This window comes from Cynocephalus volans, chromosome 3 (genome assembly GCF_027409185.1).
Source record: "Cynocephalus volans isolate mCynVol1 chromosome 3, mCynVol1.pri, whole genome shotgun sequence".
In the NCBI taxonomy this organism is placed as follows: domain Eukaryota; kingdom Metazoa; phylum Chordata; class Mammalia; order Dermoptera; family Cynocephalidae; genus Cynocephalus; species Cynocephalus volans.
In genome coordinates, this window is record NC_084462.1 from 62388604 (window position 1) to 62404980 (window position 16377).

A 16377-nucleotide genomic window follows, 5' to 3' on the forward strand; every position below is an offset into this window, starting at 1 on the left:
ACAGTTTGGTTAAGCAACTTGCCCCAAATCAGAAAATCAGTAAGTGGCAGAGTCAGGAGTCACAGCCCTCCAGCTGCAGAGTCTGTTCTCCACCCCTCCCTCTGCTGCCTCTCCAGAGAGGGTCTGGAATCCTAAAGATTCTTAGAAACTTTAAATGTACATAATTTAAAATTTCTTTGCTCTTAGGAGTCCTAGCCCTGCTGTTCAGGCCAAGAAGTGATAGCTCAGCACCATCTATACCTGGTGGTTTCCCTCCTCCTGTCTGCCCTTGGTAAACAAGTCCTATAGTAAACTATCCCTCAAATTACTCAGCTGAGTGTGACCTTTCTTTCGCTGGGAGCCTGATGCAAGCAAGTATCTGAAAGGTAATATTATGGGATGCTTTTTATTTTTATTGTTCTTGGTATATTTTTAAATTATTTTAAAGAAATTATTCAAATGTAGAATGAAAGAATATTTAAGTCTCCAGTATTTACTGACCAGCCTCCCATGGTTATGTGAATATAAAACCAGTATAAGTTGCTCTGGGGAAAGGCTATAAACAAGATCTCCACCTTGCTGTGTGTAGTTCAGCAAAGACTGCCTCTCCCAGGATTCCAGGGTGTAAGGTGGCCCAATTTGCACAGAAACCCAGAGGTTGAAGTCAAGAACAGCCATCAGGATGGTCGGAGGTGGTGCTGAAGCAGGTGCAAGTCAGGAAAGACCTTTAAGGAACTCCCCCAGAAGGAAAAGGAAGAGATTCTAGAGGTTGACCCAAGTTTAAGATCTAAAGGTTCACAGTGGCTAGGTTCCCACACCGAGTAGGGCTGAGTGAAGCCCCTGCAGACCTAGAAACCCTGGCGGATGTCCTGCTCTAAGGCATAATGGCTGAACATATAATGGCCAAGAAAGGAGTAGCTTCAGGACACCAGAGTGGGATGCCACCTCAGCCCTCTGCAAGTGTCCCCACAGAGTGGGTTGAGCCCATGGATTGTGGGGAGACCCTTACAACAGCGACACCTTGTGGCCACCATGGTCAATTAGCACTCACATCGAACTTTCCGGTCTCCCAATATGACTTTTTTTTTTTGTCAATCAATTTTATTTATTTTTATTTTGGGGGTACACAGGGTGTTGTTTCAATACATGCATATACTGCACAGTGATTCTTAGGATAGATAGCATAGTTTTGTACCTGTTAGTCCACCCCTTCTCCTCCACTCCCCTCCCCTCTTGGCCTCCGGTAACCATTACTCTACTTTCCTTTTTTGTGTGTGTGTGTGTCTTTTTCGTGACCGGCACTCAGCCAGTGAGTGCACTGGCCATTCCTATATAGGATCCGAACCCGCGGCGGGAGCGTTGCCGCGCTCCCAGTGCCGCACTCTCCTGAGTGCGCCACGGGCTCGGCCCCCATTATTCTTTCTACAGAAAATTTTTTTTAGATTCCACATATGAGTGAATGAGTGAGACCACATGGTATTTGTCTTTCTGTGCCTGACTTACTTCACTTAACATGATGGTTTCCAGTTCCATCCATGTTGCTGTAAATGACAGCATATCATTTCTTTTTATGGAGGAATAGTATTCCATTGTGTATATAAACCACAGTATTTTTATTCCTTAATTCACTGATGGGCATTTAGATTGATTCCATCTTGTGGCTATTGTTTTTTTGTTTGGTTGGTTGGTTGGTTTATTTATTTATTTTTTAATTTTTAAATTTTATTTTGTCGATATACAATGTGCTTGATTATTGTGGCCCATTACCGAAACCTCCCTCCCTCCTCCCTCTCCTCCCTCCCACCCAACAATGTCCTTTCTGTATGCTTGTCATATCAACTTCAAGGAATTGTGGTTGTTATGCCTTCTTCCCCCCCCCCCCCCCCCGGCCCGGTTGTGTGTGTGTGTGTGTGTGAATTTATTTATTTATTTTTAGCTCCCACCAGTAAGTGAGAACATGTGGTATTTCTCTTTCTGTGCCTGACTTGTTTCACTTAATATAATTCTCTCAAGGTCCATCCATGTTGTTGCAAATGGCAGTATTTCATTCGTTTTTATAGCTGAGTAGTATTCCATTGTGTAGATGTACCACATTTTCCGTATCCACTCATCCGATGATGGACATTTGGGCTGGTTCCCATTCTTGGCTATTGTAAAGAGTGCTGCGATAAACATTGGGGAACAGGTGTACCTTCGACTTGATGATTTCCATTCCTCTGGGTATATTCCCAGCAGTGGGATAGCTGGGTCATATGGTAGATCTATCTGCAATTGTTTGAGGAACCTCCATACCATTTTCCATAGAGGCTGCACCATTTTGCAGTCCCACCAACAATGTATGAGAGTTCCTTTTTCTCCGCAACCTCGCCAGTATTTATCGTTCAGAGTCTTTTGGATTTTAGCCATCCTAACTGGGGTGACATGGTATCGCAGTGTAGTTTTGATTTGCATTTCCCAGATGCTGAGTGATGTTGAACATTTTTTCATATGTCTGTTGGCCATTTGTATATCTTCCTTAGAGAAATGCCTACTTAGCTCTTTTGCCCATTTTTTAATTGGGTTGCTTGTTTTTTTCTTGTAAAGTTGTTTGAGTTCCTTGTATATTCTGGATATTAACCCTTTGTCAGATGTATATTTTGCAAATATTTTCTCCCACTCTGTTGGTTGTCTTTTAACTCTGTTAATTGTTTCTTTTGCTGTGCAGAAGCTCTTTAGTTTGATATAATCCCATTTGTTTATTTTTCCTTTGGTTGCCCATGCTTTTGGTGTCATATTCATGAAGTCTGTGACCAGTCCTATTTCCTGAAGTGTTTTTCCTATGTTTTCTTTAAGAAGTTTTATTGTTTCAGGGTGTATATTTAAATCCTTAAACCATTTTGAGTTGATTTTAGTATATGGTGAGAGGTATGGGTCTAGTTTCATTCTCCTGCATATGGATATCCAGTTATCCCAGCACCATTTGCTGAAGAGGCAGTCTCTTCCCCAGTGTATAGGATTGGTGCCTTTGTCAAAGATCAGATGGCAGTAAATGTGTGGGTTGATTTCTGGATTCTCTATTCTATTCCATTGATGGGTGTGTCTGTTTTTATGCCAGTACCATACTGTTTTGGTTATTATAGCTTTGTAGTATAGTTTAAAGTCAGGTAGTGTTATGCCTCCAGCTTTATTTTTTTTTACTCAGTGTTGCTTTGGCTATGCGTGGTCTTTTGTTATTCCATATAAATGTCTGGATAGTTCTTTCCATTTCTGAGAAAAATGTCATTGGAATTTTGATAGGGATTGCATTGAATTTGTATATCACTTTGGGTAGTATGGGTATTTTCACTATGTTGATTCTTCCAGTCCAAGAGCATGGGATATCTTTCCATCTTCTTGTATCCTCTCTAATTTCTCTCAGCAGTGGTTTGCAGTTCTCATGATAGAGATTTTTCACATCCTTGGTTAACTCAATTCCTATTTTATTTTTTTGGTGGCTATTGTAAATGGGCAGGCTTTCTTGATTTCTCTTTCTGCATGTTCACTATTGGAGAAAAGAAATGCTACTGATTTTTGTGTGTTGATTTTGTATCCTGCTACTGTGCTGAAATCATTTATCAACTCCAAGGGTTTTTTTGTAGGGGCTTTAGGCTGTTCGACATATAGGATCATGTCATCTGCAAACAGGGACAGTTTGACTTCATCTTTTCCAATATGAATGCCCTTTATTTCCTTCTCTTCTCTGATTGCTCTGGCTAGTACTTCCAACACTATGTTGAATAGGAGTGGTGAGAGTGGGCATCCTTGTCTAGTTCCTGTTCTTAAAGGAAAAGCTTTCAGCTTTTCCCCATTCAGGATGATATTGGCAGTGGGTTTATCATCTATGGCTTTAATTATGTTGAGATACTTTCCATCTATACCTAACTTATAGAGGGTCTTTGTCATGAATGAGTGCTGAATTTTATCAAATGCTTTTTCAGCATCTATAGAGATGATCATATGGTCCTCGTGTTTGATTTTATTAATATGGTGTATCACATTTATTGATTTATGTATGTTGAACCAACCTTGCATCCCTGGGATGAATCCCACTTGATCGTGGTGAATAATTTTATGTATGTGTTGCTGTATTCTGTTTGCTAGTATTTTAGTGAGGATTTTTGCATCTATATTCATCAAGGATATCGGCCTGTAGTTTTCTTTTTTGGTTATATCTTTACCTGGTTTTGGTATCAGGATGACGTTTGCTTCATAGAATGAGTTTGGGAGATTTGCGTCTGTTTCAATCTTTTGGAGTAGTTTGTAAAGAATCGGTGTCAATTCCTCTTTGAATGTTTGGTAAAATTTTGCTGTGAATCCATCTGGTCCTGGGCTTTTCTTTGTTGGGAGCCTTCTGATAACAGCTTCAATCTCCTTTATTGTTATTGGTCTGTTATGATTTTCTACATCTTCATGGTTCAGATCTCGTGGCTATTGTGAATAGTGTTGTCATGAACATGGGAGTGCAGGTGTCTTTTTGATGTATTGATTTCATTTCCTTTGGGTATATACCCAGTATTGGGATAGCTGAGTAGTAAGATAGATCTATTTTTAGTTCTCTAAGGAAACTCCATACTGTTTTCCACAGTGGCTGTACCAACCAGCCTGGCTTTACAAGGAGGACTGGTCCCTGAATTCTTGGATAACCAGGGGAGGGGCGCTCAAGAGGGAGGAATGAGACTCCTTGCTTATGGAGATAAAGGCTTGAGCAATCATCCCAAGCTGGTGGGAACATCTAGGGTCCCAGATCAATCTACCCAGAACAGGCATCTTTGTGTCTCCAGCTCTGGGACCAGAAAGGGCAGGATGATTTAGTCCCTGAATGAAACCACATAGCCCTCACCTATGTTGCAAGCATGTGAAAAGCATGCTACCTCTGTTGCTCAGGACCACCAAGGGGACTCTGCAAAGCCAGCACCAGAATGATGTGCCTTTGGCTCTGCCCATGGTAACTTCATGCCAGAGGGCACCAGATCAATGATGTACCAAACATCCCCCTTCTTTACACATTACACACACACTCAGAGGTTTCTTCACCCTTAATCACCCCTGGAGACACCACCACCTCTACCCTGAGCCCCTGTCCCAGGGGCAAGAATCATACCCCAGGCTCAGCTGCCCTTCTCTCTCTCTGAAGGCTGCATTTACAAAGCACATGCATCCATTCTGAAACCATCAACTTCTAATATTTCTTCTTCCTCATTTTCAATTCCTATTTTTTCTACTCCCAATATTCTAAATATCAAAATATAAACAATACTCCTATCAGCCAGCCACAAAAACAAACAAACAATACTTGTAAAGACTACTTTCCCTTTGGTTTCATTTTTGCAGCTTTCCATAACCAGATTTTCCCTGAAAGGGTGTGGGGACCACCCAGCCAAGCAACCCCAGGCGCAGAGATTTCCACCCCATTTCGTGACAATCGAACTTATCAACTGCCAGCAGGAAACAGTTGAGTACTCGTGTCATTTGTAGCGATTGCTGTCCTCCCTCCTCTGGGCTGGCACTGCGTTTCTTCCCTTTGCTCTGGCCCCAGTGAAACTCAGCCACACTGCCTACAGGGAAAGGTCTGGAAGGACTTGCACCACACTGTTAACAGTATTTAACCCAGAATAGGCATGAGGAAGAAGAATCAGTAGATTTCTGGATTATTTGAGATTCTTTCAACAAAGTACATGTATCTTTTGTAATTAGAAGTCTGGAGGTGATAAACAACCTTGTAAAGTTTGAGCCAATTAAGGAGCAAGCACAGGAGACACTGGGAACTAAAATACAGTCTCTGCTTTCTTGCTGGACCTGAGATGACTCAGACCCACTGGACTTCTCAGTCCTTCTATGTCCCATGCTCCTTCCTGGCATGGAGACTTTGCACAGGCTGTTCCTTCTGCCTGATTAACTTCATGCATCGGATCTCAACTCGAGCATCCCCTCCTCAGGGAAGCCTTCCCTGACCTCCCCGAGGAACACAAGTCCCCTCTTGTAGGCCCTCACAGAACTTCACACAGTTGCAATTTTATATTTTTGGCAGGGAGTGGAGGGGTATTTTCTTGAGTTCCCGGGTTATTCTAGTGAATTATTGAACCTGAGAGGGTCATAGAAACCTCTGATTTTATAGCCAGTTGGTCAGAAGTGAAGGTGGGGGCCAAGCCCGTGGCGCACTTGGGAGAGTGTGGCGCTGGGAGCGCGGCGACGCTCCCACCGCGGGTTCGGATCCTATATAGGACTGGCCGGTGCACTCACTGGCTGAGTGCCGGTCACGAAAAAGACAAAAAAAAAAAAAAGAAGTGAAGGTGGCCTGGGGACCTAAAGTAAGGGCTGTCTTGTTGGTGACCATGCCGTTTAACTTGTGAGGTCTGAGCTAACTCCAGGTGGTCAATGCCAGAGCTGAATTGCAATACCCAGTTGGAACTGAAACAGAGAACAGACTCGCCTTGAAGGGAAGCTTCCTTCTCTCCCCCTCACTTCCTGATGTTTGCAGTGCAAACCCTGTGACATAAGATTCAGCAAAAGGTGGCCCTGGGAATGGAAACTGTGGATGCAACCACAAAAAGAGGTGCCTGGGTCCTTGGCCCCATAGCATTATACCTGGACATCCTATCTCCAGACTTTAAGAATAGAAGAGGAAAAAACAGATTTTTACCTTGTTTAAGCTGCTGTTAACTTGAGTTTTTGTATTCCTCACAGCCTGACCAAATCCTAACTAGTACAGAGGGTCAAAGGGCACTCGAATTTTCCTTTTTTATAGATATTACCAGATCGCATTCCAAAAGGGTTCTAATAATTCACATTTCTACCATCCATAATGAGTACCCTTTCTCTACATCCCTACAAGACATGGCAGCACTGCTTTTTTAACTTTCACCAACCTGATGGGTCTCTATTCAAATTTTCTCTAATGAATTATATACTGTTTTTACATCAGGAAAAAGGGTAAATTTTAAAAGTATGTAATGACCAAAATATAGTAAATAACATCATACCTAACTCCAGCACAGAGAAATGATAGATTCTTTCCCTGGACTTTTCCAATAAAGAAGACAAGACAGTCTTGCAGACATTTGTCATCTGCATGCCTAGAAGTAGGGAATGGACAAATCCCTTCCTAGTCTTATTGTTTCTATAGATCAACCCCTTGACTGTAGCAGACTGTACAGGCAATATCATGATTAATGAACCCTGGTTGTGTGTTACTAAATAAGCTGAGATGATACAAACAATAGGTCAAAATTATTCAGGAAAACCAATAGAAGCCAACCAATGAACTAAAGACCAAGATGATTCTGCTTTTGGCAAGGGACTGAATTTGAAAGCTGGGACATTCAAAGGTGCTCTCTCCTACGATCTTTATTTTTATTTTTTTTTTGTCTCTTTGTGACCAGCCGCACCGCGCTCAGCCAGTGAGCGCACCGGCCATCCTTATATAGGATCCGAACCCGCGGCGGGAGCACTGCTGCGCTCCCAGTGCCGCACTCTCCTGAGTGCACCACGGGGTCGGCCCATCTCCTACGATCTTTAAAAGTTATTGTAGATTTATTTACTTATTTTTGAATTTCAATGAGTTCTCCTTTAAGAAACTTTAAAAAATATTTGAGCATATCTGACTAACAGTATCTTCATGAGTTACCCTACTGCTCCTCCCACCCTAACTTCAGGCAAAAACAGGTCATTTCAGGGACAAAACAGTCCCCTCCATCCCAGAATGTTTCACTGGGGTTACACTTGCAGTAGATTCAAATTGGCCTCACATTCTCTGACACTCCTCCCATTGAGAAGTAGAGTCTGTGTCCCCTACCCTTGAATCTGGACGAACTCTGTGACTTCTGTGACCAATAAAAAATAGCGCTTTCAAGCATAGCCCTTCAACAGCGTGGCAGCTTCCACTTCCTGTCTCTTGGAACCCTTGCTCTTGGAGTCCTGAGACACTATGTCAGAAGCCAACTACCCGGAGGCTGACATGTCACAGCATTAGAGCCCAAACCTTGCAGAGAAGCCCTGGAGGATGGATGAGATGCTGTATGAAGGGAAGAAGGGCCAAGGAGGTACTAGACTTACAAGTGAAGACGCTCTCCTGGAAGCAGATCCTCCAGCTCCAGCCACAGCAGCTGACACCAAATAGATCAAAGACAAATTGCCCAGCCAAGCCTGACCTGGATTCATAACTCAGCAAAATCAAATGAGCAAAATAAAATGGTTATTTTAAGCTAGAAAGTTGTGAGATAGTTTGTTAGTAGAGCAAAAGATAACCAGAATACACATCTTATAAAGCTTTTCAAAAAATCAAAATAATATAACCACAATTGTGTTTTTAAAAATCAAATAGTCCGTCAAAACATCTTGCCTCAGCAAAACAAGACTTGGCCATTTGCCTTTTTGTAATCTCCTTCCTCCATCTGGAAAAAGTAGAGATTTGATGACTATAGGTAGGAGAGACTGCTACCTCTCAACTTGGGCAATTCCACCCCCAGAAGGTGATATATGAGTTACAATGAGGTGGAGGCAGAATAAAAGCAGAACTGTACTTTCTGGTTGGTGCTGGAACCTCTGATGGGGCAGGATGGGACTGCTTACGAGAGTGCCCCTTCTTCCCCCGGAATGGAGACTGGAACCAACAGCTGTTGTCAGGCACAGGACAGAACAGCAGGCCACCAGGAGGAAGACACTTTTCCCCAACTCTTGCCTACCAGTCTCCCTCTACTGACCCCTACTGGCAGAAACTAACAAGAAGCTGGCTGACAAAGGAGAAATAACATTTATAGTCCCAGCCACAGCATTGTGGAGCAGAGTTTAGAACTGAGACTCAACAGCTTCTTAACCAACCCAGTCTTCCCTTTAGTATGCTCTGCATCCACATACTTCCTTCCATGCATATTTTAACCACCAAATAACAATGACACTTCATGTTGTAGCCTAATGAGGCAAGTATCCTTTCTACAAAGAAGACACACTCATCTGCTCCACCAAAAGGGAACGTGTTGACTGTCATTGTATCCTTCGCTGTGCAAAGTTAATTACTCCTCTAATTCAAATACAGTCCCATCTGAATATTCTATAACATAAAGACAAAAATACACAAAGTTGCTATGGTCCTCATTTCCATAATTGGTCACAAGGCCATAGTCAATATTTTTTCTCCTGCCTATTCCATGTTTCCTTTGCGCTCAGCCAGCACCTCAGCTGTTTTTGGTTTTGGTCGTTTTCAGTGGTCTTGTGTTTGTTTCTATAGTTTTGTATTAAATGTTACCTAGGAACATGGAAGTACTAAGAAGTATCCCAGAGAATCCTCTGGGTTCCAGACATGGTCCTCCCTGCCCCCGTTGTGTAGCAGCACCCAAATTTCTCCTTGGCAATCTGAGCCAATCATCCCAGGCAGGACAGAGACTCTCTTCTTTGCTTTTTGGCTCAGTGGAATGAGGAGTCCAAAATGGCTATCTAACTTAGAATTCAATTGAACCATTATGTTCCTTGGAGGTAGTATTTCTCCTTGGGAACCAAAACCTCCAAAACAACTCAAGTCAAAGTTGCAGGAATGGGAAGCAAACATTCTACATCTGGTTTGTAATAGTGAGAGAGGCCACTCCTACTTCTACCTATTAATTCCAAGTCCTGTGTATTCTGATTAAGAGAGAAGATAGCCATATATGGGCCATTTATTCAAAGCATATATTGTATCCTTCAATTTAGAACCTCAGTCTTTCAGATCTTCCAACTGGTATGGCAACTGAGTCTTCAAAAACTCATTCCACCACTCTCTCAGGCTGAAGAGGCATGTCAGAAGCAATGTCATATAGAATAACCATGAATAAAGATTTAAGTCCACAGATGGTGTTGGCAGATGCATTACAGACAGGGAAGGCAAATCCATATCTAGATATCCAGAATACCTATTACAGTGAGGACAAACTGGTGTCCCCTTTATGATGGCATGGGGTCCAAAGCAATTAATCTGTCACCAGGTGACCAGCTTGTAAACTCAGGAAATGGTGCCATACCAGGGGCTGGCAAACTTGGCAATCAGTAATGGCAAGTAGCCAGGTGTTCGGGTTACCAATTACTGCGTGACAAACCACTCCAACTTAGCTTGAAACAATAACATTTACTTGACTCACAAATCTGCAAGTTGGGTAGGAGTTGGAGGGGACAGCTCATCTCTGTTCCATTCAACAGCTGAGAGAACTCAAAGGCTGGGGGTACCAATTGTCAGAAGGCTCACTCCCATATCTGGTAGTGATGAGACCTTAGCTAGGGTTATAGTTAGAACACCTGTAAGTATTCTTATATGTGACCTGGAATGACCCATAGGAGCCTTCTCTATCATGGATGCCCTTTGGTGAACTTTGCTGAGATACAAATATCTTCACTCCAGATCTAAAGAGGCCCATCTATATTCTATTTAACTCTTCCTCAGAACTCCTTGCATCTTCCACATTTGTAATGAGATATGTCAACTTTTGGAAAATTTGCATAAGTCAGTGAATTAATGCTTTCAAATGACCAATGCATGTTGTTACAAAACCATACATGAGCAAAATATTTATTCAAAGACTAAATGTAACTAATGGAACAAGAATAAAAAAATTTATGATATGGTTTCACAGCCCATCTTGCAATTAACTTTTAAGAAACTAACAGAATACACCTGTTTGTTTTGGTGGTCTCAAAAATATCCACAATTCTCTGGAACAGCTAATAAGATACCTTTTCCATGTGAGGCCAGATTTTCTATACATACCTCAACTGAAACAATGTAAAGCAAGAGACTGAATGCAGTAGATATGAGAATGAGTTGTCTATTTGCAAAAATGTAAAACAATGCCATTTTTCTCAGTTTTTAATTATTTTAATTAATATGCTACTTATAGTAACAACATAAAATTTTTTAGTTTTGTTTGGCTGTCATTACAGGTTTAACATTTCACCGTTCTGCTTTTCTTCCATTTTTCCCCATTCAGCCTTGGTTCACCTTTGTAGAATGCATCTTCCACTTTGTTTCTTTCAACATCTAGGCCTATCTTCCGGTTAATATCACATCAAAAAGACTGCACTACCTTCTCCAGGTCTTTACAGTCTTTGACCACACTGGGCTCATCCACTAAGCTTCCTGCTCACTCATCTCATTCTGACCACTCTCTTCATTACAGTCCCTGTCATCTACTTTTTGCAGTCTTTTTATCTTTTTCATTGATTAAGCACATTTTTGGAGCACAAAGCTGTCATCACCTGTGCCTGATGATCAGATCAATACTATCAGCATGCCCATTACCGCAAATTGTAATTATTCCCCGTCTCCCACCCTTTCTCTGACCTCCCTCCCTCCCACCCACACCGCCTCTCAACTCTAGGTATGTTCTCTCCCTCTGCAAGTCCAACGCACCACTGTGGTCTTTCCTTCCTTCTTTCCCCCTTATGAGCGAAGACGTGGGTATTTTTCCCTCTGCCTGGCTTACTTCACTTTGCAGTCTTTTTAGATTTTTTTTTATAGCTTATTTTACTTTTGAGTCTTATGGAAAATGGAAAAATATATTCTGGAGATATTAAAAGCTCTGAAAGTCTGAATGAGAAAATATGGAAAAGTATTTTAGAATTTGATACATTTAACTTGGTACTACAAAAATCTAAATATTGATTCCAGGAAGCATATTCCATACAAACAAAAGGTTTTTGGAGCCCTTAATTACTAAAAATGTATAAAGGTGTTCTTAGAACAAAATGAGAACCACTGCTTTAGGCTTTACTCAAAATTGGCAGCCTTTCGGGTTACACAGTAAATGTATCAGAGCAGTACACTTTAATGTGGTCTATGCAGGCTCAAATTTCAATCAAGTCCACAATGTGTTGTACAACCTTTCTTAGCGGAGGTAGTGCAAGATAAGAAGCAAGTTGGCACTCATCTTGATAGGAATATTCCAACATGCTCCAGACTCCTGGACCCCCCAGAAAACATCACCAAAGTGGCAAGCCCCTGATTTTCATGGGTTAATTTCCCATGTGGCTCACAACTGATCCCAGACAAATCCTGCAGAACTGCCCAACTGCACCCAGCAAACCTATAGAATCATGAGAAATATTCTTTTAAGCCCACTAAGTTTTGGGATAGCTAACACAGCAGCAGATACTGAGACAATCCTCTTTTATATTTAACATCTCCCTTCCTTCTTTCAATCTTCATCCTTACATTTTAGAAGTGTGCCTTGTAAATAGTATAGGGCTTTGTTCTTTTAACTAAGTTGACAATCTTCTATAATTGAAGCATTTAGCCATTTACATTTTAATTACTGATATATTTAGGTTAGAATATATCATCTATTTGTTCTACTTCCTGCATTCCTTTTTAGAAAAAATAATCATCCATTTTCTTGATCAATTTGCATTAATCCAAGCAAATAAGCATTTGCTTACAAGTTGAACTCTTATTCTTTTAATGGTTATTCTAGATTTTTATACAAGCTTATTACCTTCTTCCTGAACTATGAAAGAACTTTTATATGATGATCATGGAATTTTCTATTATATATATTTCAAACTCAACATTATATGTTTGCACAGTCAACATTAAAGTTACCCACATATTATTTTCACCGAGCTTCATTTATGTATTTCCGACCGAGTTTTTCCTCTGGCTTGGGTTTGCTGGTAAATTGACATTTTTCCAGTTTTGCCTGAACATGTTTTTATTTCAAGGATTTTTACTTAGTTTAGAATTCTAAGTTTTAGTTATTTTCCTTCAGCTTCTTAAACACACTCCATTGTAGCCTGGCTTCCCCCATTTGCATTAAGTCAGCTAACTAGGATGCTTTTAAAATTGTCTTTAGGTTTTAATGACCCATCTTTAAGTGGTTGTCATGCTTGAGGTTCACAGGGTTTCCCACATCTTTACACTTGAAATTCTTCCACAGTTCTGCACAGTGGTCAGCAATCTCAATTACTACCCCATTAACTCCTGCTCCTCTCCTGCAATAATTATATTAACTTACAGACATTATCAATTAGATTTATCGCTGCATTTTCTATGCCCCTAATCTTCCTTTTTGTATTTTCCATCTTTTTGTTTCTGTCCCTCAGTGTTTTTTTTTTCGTGACCTATCTTCCAATCTATTCTCTTTAGCTGGGTCTAACCTTTTAAACCTACTGAGTTCCAATTTTAGCTATTGTACATTTTGGTTCTAAAACTCCCATTTGCTTCTTTAGTTTTAAGTTTGCTTCTTAAATTCTGTCTCAACTCTCATCTCTCTTAATATAGTAAGCATAGTTATTTTTAAACGTTTTATAATATCAATGTCCGAAAGACTCTCCTTAAAGAATGACTTAGGGTACTTGTCATTTACTGAAGTAAACTGGATCCCATACTCTTTTTTCTGAGTCTGTCCCTCAATCAGTTTCTCTTAATACTTTTTTCTCCCTTCATTTAGTTTTGTCTCACATGCTTAGTTATTATTCATTTGCTGGATATATTTGCAAAACTGCTTGAAAAATATTAAATCTGGTTCATTCTTACCCCTACAGTATAACTTTTTGGGGTCCTAATTTCTTGGCATCCCTCAAACTCCAACTCATGTCCTTTAGCCCAAGTGAGATTGTCAAAAGCACCAGTCTATCAGTTACCCCCTCTGACCTTGGCAAACATCTGCAAGATAAAAGCAGCATTAAACATTGGCTTACATCCCTGGGACTCTGTCCTCTCCCATATGCTGGTCCATTAAGTCTTCACCATCTTCTTAGCTCTCCAAATGCCTTTAAGCAGATGTTTTATATTTATTTTCTAATTAATTTTATATAACTTTTTAAGTGGCTTTTTGTTATGCTTGAGGTTCAGAGGGTTTCTTGAATCTTTATATTTGAAATTCAGTGGAAGACTGGTCTGCATTATCAAGTACACCATTACTTTATACTGGTCCTGGAGAAGTCTTTTTCCTTTCTCACATTTTCAAATTCTTTTTCTTCTTAAATATTTTTAAAATACTTTATATGCAGTATCTCTATAAGGCAGACAAAACTTTGGGGTGGTGTTCAACTTCTTCTTCTTAGTCTTCCTTTTCTGCTCACGTGTGCATTGAAGAGAATGTTATTATTTTACCTTATATTTTTAGGTATCCTGTAGTAGGAGGAATTTCTGATTATAGTCTACTATATTGCCCCATTAAAAAGTACACACATGCACACCTATAGAAAATATGGTGTTTTTCCATATACTGTATTACTGTTTTCTAATATGCTTTTTTGTAAAAGCAAGCTTAGAGGCAAAAAAAAAAAAAAAAAAAAAAACCTGGCTGAAACACAGCATGGTGATGTGAAGAAAGGAGAAGCTGCCTTAAGCTTCCAACAGAGTTTGAACCCTAACCTAACCTGGTCTTCACTCCCATAACTCAAACACTGTCAAATGGGAAGTCATTAGTTATAAAGGAGCTGAATGATTGTTTTACTCCAGAAAACTGTTAAAATACACACTCCATGATTGGCATGAAAAGAGGCAGACAGGAAAGATGAAGTATTTGCTAACTGATAAAGACTCAGTAATTGAATGGATATGTTTGTGGCTGGGGTACAGGAAGTGATGTTTTAACTCAGCTTTGCCACTTCTTAGCTAAATGACCATGGGCAAGTTACATCTGTAACTTTGACTCCCTGTTTAAAATACACACTGCAAAAATGATTACAGTTATTACTAACAAATGCCGATAAGACAGATGACAGGTAAGGAGCTACACAAGATCATGCTCAGCAAGGCCAGAAAACAAAGAGGAAGAAGGACAGCAGGAACAAAGTATCTCAATTCTGGGGAAAGAATTTCAAAACCTAGAGAATATCACAACTGATTAACGGGAGAAACTTTAAAAATGAAAAGTGTCTTATATGCAAACAAGGTAGCAGAACACTGCTGTCAGATGCCATAGCTGTGTCAGGAAAGCTAATACCCCACTATTTCACAAGTATATCCTACCCCAATAACACAACTAGAGCCTACTTTACAAATCTTTCTCCACAAACATGTATATCAAGTTTTACGAAGACTGTACCTACAGTATTACATACCATTTGCCATTTTATCAACAGTAATTTGAAAATGGCTGATATAATGCATTGGAAACCAAGATTAAGATGATAACGAAATGAACTTTAAAAAACAACATATTGCTTATAAACAGACTGAAACCTTTAACTTACAGTGGTAACAAGGAAAGGAGGCAAAGAGCCAGGAGAATATCCACTTAAATGCACCTCATCCTCAGCAACGCTTCTTCCTATCCTTCCAATAACCCTTCTTTTAATTCGACTGAATAACTGGTTTAAGGAATAAATTTAAAACTAAAAATGCTGGACTGTAGCTAATCCAGGGAAGTTTCACACATGGCTGAGGCTTAAAATGCACTCAGTTTAAAAAACACTAGAAAGTACAAACATTCAGAAATAAAGACCTAGGTTTAAAAGAATTTATTAAAATCTAATGACACTAATATTAATTTCATTTTTTGGTAAGCAATTATTAACTATAATCATCAGTTCAGGATTATTTTCATCTGTTTAATTCCAGCTACTATTATTACTATTGCACAAGATATATTCTGGAGCCACAATAAAAATTACTAAGTGTAAATGAAAATATGTAGATTTAATATCCAGGATTAATATCCAAGATTATTGCCTTCTTCAGTATCATTAGGCAAATTCATCAATGCTGTATTCAAATGGAGGGTGGGGGACCAAGGGTTCTTAATAATAAAGAAAATCCTGACTTTCAGACACTCTGGGAATAACAATGTTAAATTACTGAACACAGAACCCTAAGGTTATTGTTATAATCCGCAAGAGATAAGGATCTCTACCAACGATTCTCAAAGAATAGCCCAGAGATCCCTACAGTCCCTGAGATATTTTCAGAGAGTCTATGAGGTTAAAGCTATTTTAAATCACTTGACTTTTTCCCTTGCATGTACATGGAGTTTTCCAGATGTTACATGATGTGTGATATAATCATTCTGACAGCTGATGGAGTGTATGCTTATGTATTCTTAGGTTTTAAATATTTTAATTTCTAACATGGTAAATACTGATAAATACAACCCATATAAACAAAAGCTCTTCGGAGTCAATAGTTTTTAAGACAGTGAAATATAAAAAGATCCTGAAACCAAAAAGATTTGAGTGGCTGCTCTTACGGGAAATTGTTTTGTGTCAAATTAAGGTACATTTGCACAAATTAAAAGCAAATGATGTATAAAGACAATCTTGACTGAGTAAAAATACATTACTATTGTAATCAAGAACAGCATCTTGCAGGCACTGGAATAAGGAAAAAAATGACACCATACCATCTTATACGTGCCAAATAAGCAAATCTTTAAAATACCTAACCAAATAACACTAATATTCAATTAAAATACATCT